Below are 8,945 nucleotides of genomic sequence, written 5' to 3' on the forward strand. Positions count from 1 at the left end.
AGCCAGGGCTATACAGAGAAACCCTGTCTCGAAAAATCAAAAAAAAAAAAAAAAGTTGAGGCTTGACACAAGGAAGACTGCCTATGAGAGGCTGTTGGTGAAAGTGCAGACCAGGTGCCACAGAAGAACCCAGCGCCCAGCGTTTTGGAGATGCCAGTACCATGGGATGGCCACCAAGAACAGCAGTAGCAGTGGAGCAGATCCAGCCCAAGCCTAAAAGACAAAAGCTGTGTGTACTACAGAGGGCAGAGCTGCAGAAGGGACCAAGCCCTTTATAGAGGAGTGTAGAGGAGATTGTGAGTGGATTACAGAAATTGGATGGTTGGTGTTTGTTTTTGCTTTAATTTAATTGTGACTGTGCCCTGATTTTTCCCTCTTGAAGTAAAGAATTTGGCTTTTTAAATTATTATTTTACTGGAGCCCACATTGAGAGATATTAAATTTTAAAAGACTTTGGATTTTAAAAGTACTGAAATTTTAATGTTTCTGAATTTGCAAAAACTGTGAGATTTTTAAAGTTTTTTTTTTTTTTTGGTTGTTTTGAGACAAGGTTTCTCTGTGTAGCCCTGGCTGTCCTGGAACTCACTTTGTAGATCAGGCTGGCCTCAAGAGCTCCACCTGCCTCTGCCTCCCCAGAGCTGCCATTAAAGGCATGTGCCACCATGCCTGGCAAAAGGAAAGTTCTTACATTTTATCAGGTGAAACACCCATGCAGGTTCATATTAGTACGGTTAGGCGGACACCTCATTTTGATTAAGGATAAGTTTTTTTCCCTGGGACCCACATGGTGGGAGGAGAGAACCAAGTCCTGAAAGTTTATCTTTGAACTCCACATACAAGCCACAGTATACAGCAGGCAGTGTCATTACCACACACATAACTAACTAGATAGATAGATAGATAAATGTAAAGAAAGGAGTTTTAAGGAAACATGACAAAAGATAATGCTTGGTTTTGGATGGCAGAACGCTCTATACAATTATCTAAAATGTAGATTCTAAATTATTCTGTTAATTTGTGACAAGGGCTCTCTGTGTAGCTCAGGTTAGCCTTGAACTCAAGACTGTGGAAGCTATTCTGAAATGATGCCCATGATAATCTATTTTGACCTTAAAGCTGTTTTAGTCTCAGGGCAGACCTCTTGTTGCCTTTGAGCAGGACCACGGGTTGTTTAACAAATCCTAGTTGCTTGCAACCTCATGCCTTTTAAAAAAGTTTCTTGTTTTAATGAACAGAACAGGCTCAAGTCATCAGAAACTTGACTGTCTCATGAGTCATGCCTGCTGTGCACAGGTAGTCTCTTGCTAAGATATCTCTTGAAACTAACCTTGGGTGGTCAAGCCTGGTGGCAAATGCTTTTCTGTCTGAGCTATCTTACCAGCTCAAGTCTTCTTGCTTATTCCTCCTGTGTTCAGAGAGGAGGTCTTTCTGCCTCTGAACTCCTGGGCTGAAGTGTTCCTCCTGCACATAGAACTGTGCTCACTGTAAGCAAGTAAGTGAAGAAACCACTGAGAGTGGCTGGCTACTCCATGATTGGGATAAGGGCATTGGGAGAGTCCAGAGCTGAGAGAAAAAGTATCAGACTGGATATGGCCAGGGCTAGGGAAGTGGACATGGAAAAGTCATAGCAGTACCAGGAGGAGGAGCAGCTGGTAGTGAACTAGGGTAGCCTGGGAACTTAGGAGGGGGTGAGAAAGCCAGGGTGCCAGTTACGTGGACTTCGAGATGTAAAACAAGTTTTAGGGGGCTGGTGAGATGGTTCAGTGGGTAAGAACACCCGACTGCTCTTCCGAAGGTCCAGAGTTCAAATCCCAACAACCACATGGTAGCTCACAACCATCCGTAACAAGATCTGACGCCCTCTTCTGGAGTGTCTGAAGACAGCTACAGTGTACTTACATATAATAAATAAATAAATCTTTAAAAAAAAAAAACCCACAAGTTTTAGGGAGATTTGGAGGCCTGAAGGTCAGCAGGGGCTCTGATATACAACCACAGGAATGTGTCAATGGTGAGGCACAAGTCCCTTCTACCAGAGACTAGGGAAATAACCCCCTTTGGCAGATGGGAACCTCTTTCACAAGTTCCTGAGAAATTATGGCTTTATTTTAAGGCCAGAAATACGTCTATAGTTCTAGCCTGTTCAAGACTGTCATTTCTGGACACATGCACTTCCTAAGGTCTAACACTTGCCTCTTTATTTTAAAACTAAATTAAGTCGGGGATCGTATTCCATACCTGTAATCCCAGCACTTGGGAGTGGAGTCACTCTCAGCTACATAGCATAGTAAATTCAAGGCCAGTGTGTGCTTCAAGGGACCTACCCTAAATAAATAGCCAGGCATGGCGGTATTTACCTGTAACATCAGCACTGAGAAGGCAGAGGCAGGAAGACCTCAAGTTCAAACCCAACCTGGGCTACACAGAGTTCCAGGTTACATTGAGAGACAACAAACTTAAACAAAAAAAAAAAAAAAAAGAATTTTGGCATGGTGGCACATGCTAATCTTGGCACTAGGAAGATTGAAGTAAGAAGATGGTGAGCTCCAGGCGTCTGGGCTACATAAAATTAAATTGACTTGCAGATTTGCTACCTCTCCCCTTTGTATAGCCTCCTCCCTAAGGTTAAGTCGTAGAAACAACCAGTTGGGCAGTCATCTGCTGATGCACTAAGGGGCAGGCCAAGTCTTGTCAGATAAGGGCGAGGTACCTTTGCAGAGCTAATCTCTGGAGTTAGCAAACTTCTTTAGTACAGCCCTCCCTGGGTATCTATGAGGATTGCTTCCAGGACCCCTCTCAGATACCAGAACACATGGATGCTGAGGTTTCAGGACCCCTCTCAGATACCAGAACACATGGGTGCTGAGGTTCTTTACGTGTAACAGCCAAGTATTTACATATAATCTACATGCTTCACACCCTCCTGCAAGCATGCCTTCAGCAATCTCTACGTTTAATGCCAATTATAATGTTAAGTGCTAAGCAAGTAGTTTTTGTATAGATTGTTCAGAGAACTGTGACCTGAGAAGTCTCCGTACTTTGGGTGTGGTGACTGAAAGGACATTAGGCTGGTGGATTGCCATGTGCTGCTTAAGCTTGTTGAGAGGGGAATCTGGAAATAAAGAGGGCCCTCCTCTCAGAATGAATGCTTTATTTCAAGTGTTCCCTCAAAATATCCTTTTCTTCAGCAGACTGGCTCCCTAACTCTGTGACATGGAAGGAAGCTCTCTGTTAAAACATCATGCCCCGGGCTGGAGAGATGCTCTTCCAGAGGTCCTGAGTTCAAATCCTACAACCACGTGGTGGCTCACAACTATCCATAATGAGATCTAATGCCCTCTTCTGGGATGTTGAAAGACAGCTACAAGTGTACTTACATATAATAAATAAATCTTTGGGCCAGAGCTAGTGGGGCCTGAGAGAAAAGAAAAAGTGTCTGAAGACAGCTACAGTGTACTTACATGTAAAACATGAATAAATCTTTAAAAAAAAAAAAAAAGCCCAGAAGCAGGCGGATTTCTGAGTTCGAGGCCAGCCTGGTCTACAAATTGAGTTCCAGGACAGCCAGGGCTACACAGAGAAACCCTGTCTCGAAAAACCAAAAAAAAAAAAAAAAAAAAAAAAAAAAGCCATCATGTCCCTAGGAACATCTGGAAGGTAAACCATTTCCAACAGATGTTAGTGCTATTTTTCCCATCATTTAAAACACCTACAGGAAGTACTGGAGGCTGGAAGTTCAGCCATGGGCAACTCATCTGTGAAGAGAAATCTCTACTGGGAATTCCATCTGACTGCCTTCGCTTTCCCAGTCTGTTTCTACTGGTTGCTTGTAAGTCTTGATTTGATGATCACCTTTGTTTACTCTCTCAATCATGTTACCTCAGTTGTCCCTTAATGGATGCTATAAACTACCGATTCAATGACGTTTTAATATCTATCTGCCACTTGCTATTTATTCATTTGCCATACACTTAAGAAACTTACTCCTTTGAGACTGAAAGCAGAGTTGAGAGGCAGTACAGAACAGGTGCATACTCTTATAATCCTATCATTTGGGGAAGTAGAGCCAATGATTTGGAAAGTTCCATGCCAGTTTGGTTTAAAACTGTCTCTAGAAAATGTTTTGATTTGTTTTAAATCTTTAAATCTAAGGACATGGGCTGGAGAGATGGCTCAGCAGTTAAGAGCACTGACTACTCTTCCAGAGGTCCTGAGTTCAATTCCCAGAAACCACATGGTGGCTCACAACCATCTGTAATGGGATCTGATGCCCTCTTCTGGTGTGTCCGAAGACAGCTGCAGTGTACTCATATACATAAAATAAATACTTCTTAAAAAAATTAAATCTAGGGGGCTGGTGAGATGGCTCAGCAGGTAAGAGCACCTGACTGTTCTTCCAAAGGTCCTGAGTTCAAATCCCAGCAACCACATGGTGGCTCACAACCATCCATAACAAGATCTGGCGCCCTCTTCTGGAGTGTCTGAAGACAGCTACGGTGTACTTACATATAATAAATAAAATCTTTAAAAAAAAAAAAAAACTAAATCTAGCCGGGCGTGGTGGCGCACACCTTTTATCCCAGCACTTGGGAGGCAGAGGCAGGTGGATTTCTGAGTTCCAGGCCAGCCTGGTCTACAAAGCGAGTTCCAGGACAGCCAGGGCTACACAGAGAAACCCTGTCTCGAAAAACCAAAAATAAAATAAAATAAAATAAATCTAAGGACATACTAAACATGCAAGTATTAACCAATTCATAGCTTCCTAAATCCAGTATCCTTTGATATTATCTTCAGTCTTGTAGAGGAACTATTTAAAACATAATTTCAGACGAATTTTAAGAAAGAAGTCTATTCTGTGTAACCTTATTGTCTTCATTACAAACTGCTGGCCTAAGTTCCTGTTAGGTTCTTCACGGAAGGTGGTTCTGCATGGTCATTTTGACACCCGAACCCAAGCTGGTGGACTAGAAACAAGGCAGACAGACAGACAAACCCACTTCTATGCAGACAAGGTCTCAGGTAGTCTAGCTGGCTTGAAACTTGGTATGTAGTTACAGGTGGGTTTGAACCAGTGATTCCCCCTGCCTACTTCCAAGTCCTGCTCTTTCTAAGGACTCGGGTTTGATTCTCAGCACCCACATGACAGCTCATGTACATGGGTAACTCCAGTTCCAGGGGATCTAACCCCTTCTTCTGACCTTATTCAAAACTAGGCACCCACATGGTGCACGGACATACATGTAAACAAGATGCTCATATACATAAAATTTTAAAAAAAGGAAGCATTCAAAAGGTTTAGGATCACAGTTCAGTTTGTAGATTGTGTGCCCTGAGTTTTTTTTTTTTAATTTTATTTATTTATTATATGTAAGTACACTGTAGCTGTCTTCAGACACTCCAGAAGAGGGCGTCAGATCTTGTTATGGATGGTTNTGAGCCACCATGTGGTTGCTGGGATTTGAACTCCAGACCTTTGGAAGAGCAGTCGGGTGCTCTTACCCACTGAGCCATCTCACCAGCCCTGTGTGCCCTGAGTTCTATCTCTAGCAACACACAGGCATGCTAGCCTATACCCGAGACCTCAGCACTCACGAGGCAGAGGCAGGATGAGGTTCAAGGTCATTCTAGGATACAAAGCTAGTTTGAGGTCAGTATGGAACACTGTCCCAAAAAACCAAGAGCATATAATTAAATGAAATTCAAGATATTTGTATTTGTGCCACCATTATCACTGTGAATTTTTAAACATTTTCATCACCTCTCAAACATAGCCACTGGTCATCACTTCCTTTCAGTTTGTATTGATTGTTTTGCTTTGAAATGTCTGTGTATGGGAGGTGGGGTTAGGCAGTGTGGCCAGAGAAATCTACTTGCTAGAGTTGGTTTTCTTCTTCTACCATGTGTGTTCCAGAGATCCAGCTCAGATCATTAGGCTTACAGCAAACACTTTTGCAACCCAAGCCATCTCCATGGCCCCCAGTCAGTTTTGTAATCAATCTTTTATTTTTTTCTTTTTAAAGATAAGATTCACTATGTAGTCAGACTCCAATTTATGGTAATCCTCCTGCCTCAGCCTTCAGAGTGTTGGGATTACCAACCTGTACAAGCAGCTGGACACATTTATCATTTCATATCTGACTCCTAATCTTCTGTGCTGTCTGTGTTCCTCTGTTACTTTGTGGAGCCCCAACTTTAACACTCCCCAAAACCTGTTCCCCAGATCATTAGAAATGTGGATAGTAAAGAGCCTTTGTTCTCTAAGGGCAGCTGAGAGTCTTCTGTTCCTCCGCCTGACAGCTAGCTAGGCAATTATCTCAGTTGCCCCAGCCAGGCACCCATCTTCCCATGTTTGAGACCAGGAATGTTTACCAAAAGATAGCTTATGACCCCTATGCCATAAGTGAGCCATATGTTACCAAGGACAGCTCCGCTGGAGAAAAGCTGTAAACTCAACTTTCTTTGTGAACTCCTTCCCCCCCTTCCTTATGGTCTTTCCTTTAAAAGCCCTCAGTTAAAATGAAAAGAAATGAAATCTAGGGCCTAGGATTCATGTAACTTATGAGTTGTTTGTTGTTTTGTGAGCTTAGAAGCCTGAGGCTGGGAATTTAAGGTTCAAATAATGTAAGACATAAAGGGTTCCTTTAATGTAAACTTAAGGTTAAAAATTGCCCAGGCGGGCCCAGGCTGCCTTGAAACTAGAATCAATTATCCACAAAGATGAGAAAGGGATGCAGGAACTGAGTTATCTTGCTTGAGTCAACTCCTTCCCCTGCTCATTAAAAGAAAGCTTAAAGTGCCTGAAGTTGTAAATTACCCAGATGCATGGTCACCCCTGAAAAGCCCCAGGCCCTTTGGAACTTCCAACCCCCTAGCCCGCACTATTCTGCTAATTTGCTATGTTTAAATGAACCAATCGCATGTAACCGCGCCAATTCTCCCCCCCCCCCCCCTCTTAGCCTATAAAGACCCCAAGCTCTTGGGCCTGGTTGTCGACTTCCTCTGTCTCCTGCGTGAGATACGAATCGAACCGGAGCTCCACCAATAAAAGTGCCTCGTGCGGTTGCATCAAGGAGGCCTGTCTGGCAAGCTCCTGGGGCACCCTGACTCCCGTGACCTGAGGACCCGAGGGAGTTCCTCGCGAGGGGGTCCTACAACTTCATCTCAAGAACATAGGCTGAAGCTCAAGCTGGCTAAGGCAGGGTGTTTATCTTGCCTAGATATCTTGACCTTTTTACACGATCTAAAAAGTTCTTGCTGAACAACTAGATAATCGGGTTATACACAGCCTTCATGGTTTAAATCTATTTTTCTTTCTTTCTTTCTAAGGATCTATTTATTATTATATGTAACTACACTGTAGCTGTTTTCAGACACACTAGAAGAGGGCATCAGATCTCATTACAGATGGTTGTGAGCTACCATGTGGTTTCTGAGATTTGAACTCAGGACCTCTGAGAAGAGCAGTCAGTGCTCTTAACCACTGAGCCATCTCTCTGGCCCCAGTCTATTTTTTTTTTTTCTTTCTTGTTGGAAGCATTCAGTTTATCTTGGACCACAATTTGGACATGCTTTTGTAGAGTCAAGAAATAAACATAGGAAACTATAGTCCAGGCAGCTTGCCAGGCAGTGCGAGTAAAGAATGGATTACTACTCTAAGACTCCCTTTATCACCATGGTGCCCGGGTCCTGAGTCGTCTCAATTCCACCCTGACTTTAAACTGCTTTCCTAACTTTCAGGACAATCTCCTGGCAGCCCTAGGAAGCACAGTCTTGACCAGCAACCTGAGGGCTTTAGTACTCCAGGAATGCAAAAGTCTGTAGAACTGAGTTTCTGCTATGCCACCAGCTTCTTGTCCCACACAGGGGTGAGCAGGCGTGCGGTGGTGTCTACCTCTTCTCCCTTCGCCCTACCTAGCACCGGAAATGACTTGGTGAGGATACTTATGAAGTCCAGGAATCTAGGATTTGAGCGGCTCCTGGAAAGAGAGGCACAGGACAGCTTCGTACACGGGTCACGCCTGCGCAAACTGACCAGCAGGTGTCAGTGACCCTACTTTGTTTCGAGCGGACCGAGCCGCTGGCTTCCGGCTTGGCAATACGGCCCGGCCCCACCGCCCGGCCCCGCCCCTACGCCCGGCCCCGCCCCTACGCCGCCGTGACGGAAGCGCGCCGGGGTGACCTCACCGTCCAACATGGCGGCGGCGGTAGATTAGGTTCGCGGGTCGAAGCAGCCACTGCCGCTCCTGCACCCAGTAGGAAGCCCGTGCCGCCGCCGCCGCCGCCGCCGCCGCCGTCTCCTTCGTCCCTTCTGGGGCAGGGCTGGAGCCAGGTGAGGGGCGTGGGATTCTGGAGCGGCCCTGGTGGGTGGCGGAGCGCTTTCCACCCGCCGAGGAAGGGGGTCTTTAGAGACCACCGAGGTGGCCACGGGGCTGCCTAGGGCGCGGGAGAGAGCCGGCCGGAGGGAGGAGGACCGCGCCGCTCCGCCGCGGCGTCTCGGAACTTCTGGGGGGCTGTTTGGGGCGAATCCGACCTGTCCAGTGCGCCCCCACGCCGGGCGGCTCTCGAACCGGCGGTGTGGCTGCCTGGGGCTCTGGAACTCACCCTTGCTCTACATTCTGTTCTTCACCCAGATCTCGGCTTTGGGAACCAGAGACTGTTTTGGGGGGGCCAGACTAGGAAGCGTGAATTCTTGCTCGGAGGAGGGAAGCGTGTGCCATTCACTTAGACCGATTAGCTTCGCTTAGATAGATTGATTAGCTTCTCTAGTGGTGTCCTGTCCCAGTGTGAAGGCTGGTTTCTCAGTCTCAGCGCTGGCTGCCGTTTTGACACCCATTCTTAGTCCCACGCCACCCCCATCCCCAAGACGAAACAAAACAGACTAGGTCTTACCCCACGAAGGCGATACCTTTCCCAGGAGTTCGGGTTTGTTTTTTTTTTTTTTTTTT

The 8,945-nt window shown here is 45.6% G+C and overlaps 1 protein-coding gene across 1 annotated transcript in view; it reads left to right on the forward strand.

Annotated features, from left to right (window-relative positions):
• The first annotated feature begins 8,248 nt into the window (after positions 1-8,248).
• Positions 8,249-8,945, forward strand: part of Bcl2l13 (BCL2 like 13) — a 55,368-nt gene continuing 54,671 nt past the window's right edge. Inside the window, exon 1 of the mRNA XM_021190784.2 lies at positions 8,249-8,329. The gene's annotated coding sequence lies outside the window, so the exon portion shown is untranslated. The remainder of the gene's footprint in view (positions 8,330-8,945) is intronic.

This window comes from Mus pahari, chromosome 2, assembly GCF_900095145.1.
Source record: "Mus pahari chromosome 2, PAHARI_EIJ_v1.1, whole genome shotgun sequence".
Classification (NCBI taxonomy): domain Eukaryota; kingdom Metazoa; phylum Chordata; class Mammalia; order Rodentia; family Muridae; genus Mus; species Mus pahari.